Below are 2,769 nucleotides of genomic sequence, written 5' to 3'. Positions count from 1 at the left end.
GAAGGAGGAGAGGGAGAAGAAAGAGAAGGAGGAAAAAGAGAAGAGAGAGAGGGAGGAGAGGGAGGAATGAGCGAGACAAAATAAATATCAAAATATGGAAACCAGTCAGATTCAAAAAGATTGGCGGTATTACAGAAAATAACTCAACCCACCGAGGAGGAAAACAAAGAATTGACAAGTCTATTTGCAATATTTTCTTCAAGACTATTGACATCGTCAAGCCATTCATTTTAATTCAAGTTTTTTCTTAAATAAATGGAGGAGAGAGTGAAGGCATTTCTAAGGATTCTTTATGTTTTAAAAATTAAGATTCAAATGTGCATGTTGGAAACTAAAAAGGTTTTTGCACTCTGCAGGAATTTTTCTCATAAATAAATGAGTTATTGTCTCAAATGTAAAAAGAAAACTAATACTAAAAATATTTCATATATTAAAAGTAAAAATAACAGGGTTATCCAAAAAGGTATATGTTCGGTGTGTGGTTCAAAAAAAATCAATTTATCTCCAAACACAAACTCGGAGGAGATATACAAAAGTTTTTATCAGGAAGTAAATTTACAACTACTGGAATACCAGGGGAATTACATCTTCCAGGGTATTCTTTCTGTGGTCCAGGCACAAACTTGGATAAAAGATTAGATGAGGCAGACAATCCTAAATCCTGGAGTAAACCAATCAATAGAGTTGATGAAGTGTGCATGAGACACGATATTGATTATGGGAATACCACAACGTTGGAAGAAAAGCATGAAGCCGATAGAGAAATGTTGTATAATTTGTCTCTGATACAAAATCCAACCTTGAGAGAAAAAGTTGATAGGTTCATCGTGAAGAAGATGATTAGTGCTAAATTGAAACTTGGACTTGGAAATTCAAAATACTCATAGGCTCTAATGATGCCATTAAGACTGAAGAGCAATTAGCTGATGAATTACATAAACCAATATTCACAAAGTTTCAGAGAAGGAAAGTTTATTCCAAGGAAGTTGATTATATCTGGTCTGCTGATTTGATTGAACTCAATAATGATAAGGGGTACAAGTATGCTTTAACCGTTATTGATTTGAGGAGTAGATATGCGTGGGTTGTCCCTTTAAAAACAAAACAGGTAATACTCTTATGTTAGCTTTTCAACAGATATTTAATAAAAGTAAGAGAAAACCTAAAAAATTGTGGACTGATGAGGGTAGAGAGTTTTATAACAAGACATTTATGAATTTTCTAAAAAATAACAGTATTACATTATACAGTACCTTTAATGAAGGGAAGGCAGTTGTTGTTGAACGTTTTAATCGTACCTTAAAAGAGAGACTATATAAAAATTCACACAACTCGGTTCACAACAATGGTTATCTTTTATTCAGGATATTGTGGATAAGTATAATGACACGATTCACACGTCAACGAATATGAAGCCATCAGAAACATTTACAAAATTAAAATATGAAAAAGAGATTAATGTCAGAAAACCTAAGTTCAAAGTTGGTGATATCGTAAGAATATATAGGTGGAAATCTCATTTTGAAAAGGGTTTTACTGAACGATGGACGAAAGAACTTTTTAAAATTGTTGATGTAATAGATACAGTTCCTTGGACTTATAAAATATATGATTTGGAAGGGGAAGAGATTTTAGGTTCATTTTATTCACAGGAATTACAAAAGACAAAGATAAATTGAAATTTTTTGACTCCGCCCCTTTTTGACTCCACCCACACAAGCCCCACCCACACAAACCCCGCCCACACAAGCCCCACACAAACCCCACACAAGCTCCAATAAATTGAAATTTTTTGACTCCGCCCCTTTTTGACTCCACCCACACAAGCCCCACCCACATAAACCCCTCCTACACAAACCCCACACAAGCTCCACACAAGCTCCACACAAGCTCCACACAAGCTCCACACAAGCTCCACACAAGCTCCACACAAGCTCCACACACACAAGCTCCACCCATATTCACATAATTAGTGATTAGTTAATTAGTTCCCCCACACACAACATGTTTATTTAATTAAAAAATTATCCACCCATCCACACAAGCTCCACTCATCCACCCATCCACCCATCTCTCCACCCATCCATTGATCCACACAAACCTCATCCACATTCGCCCCTGCCCACATAAACCCTGCCCACATCAACCCCTCCCACATAAGTCCTGTCTACACAAGCTCCACACAAAAACTCCACACACATAAACCCTGTCCACATAAACCCCTCCCACACAAGCTCCACCCACATAAACCCCGCACACACAAGACCCACCGAAGCCCCGCCCACATAAGCCCCACCCACATAAACCCCTCCCGCACAAGCCCCCCCCACATAGACAGCGCCCACACACACCCCGCCCACACAAGCTCCACGGAAGCCCCGCCCACATAAACCCCTCCCACACAAGCCCCACCCACACAAGCCCCACCCACACCCCGCCCACACAAGCCCCACCGAAGCCCGCCCACACAAGCCCCTCCCACACAAGCCCCACCCCCTCATCCCCCCTGTGCGCCCCACCTTTGACCCACCACCTCCCTCATCCCACCCCCCACCCTTCCCCACACACACATGGGGAGGGGAGGGATGGGATGAGGGGGTGATGGGTCATTGGGGGGCGCACCTACCCTCCCTTCATGTTTTGATCCTCTTCTTGTAATTCAGAATCAAGTAATTGTATACAAAACAAATATAATTTATTAATATTGAAAATATTAAATATTCATTTGCGAGAATGTATAATCTTTCCCAGCAATCTTCTCCAGATGTC

General features: G+C 40.4%; 1 long non-coding RNA gene across 1 annotated transcript in view; it reads right to left on the bottom strand.

Annotated features, from left to right (window-relative positions):
- Positions 1-2,650: 2,650 nt before the first annotated feature.
- The window catches only part of LOC147007228 (uncharacterized), a 1,518-nt gene continuing 1,399 nt past the window's right edge, over positions 2,651-2,769 (bottom strand). The window contains exon 4 of the long non-coding RNA XR_015054339.1: positions 2,651-2,769. This exon is cut by the window's right edge and continues 29 nt beyond it. This is a non-coding gene — a long non-coding RNA (uncharacterized LOC147007228).

Source organism: Eptatretus burgeri, unplaced genomic scaffold (genome assembly GCF_056783735.1).
Source record: "Eptatretus burgeri isolate ZD-2024b unplaced genomic scaffold, Ebu_testis_v1 Ebu_testis_scaffold_394, whole genome shotgun sequence".
Classification (NCBI taxonomy): domain Eukaryota; kingdom Metazoa; phylum Chordata; class Myxini; order Myxiniformes; family Myxinidae; genus Eptatretus; species Eptatretus burgeri.
Note: the sequence above shows the minus strand (reverse complement) of the source record. Positions and strands in the feature narration are given on the sequence as shown.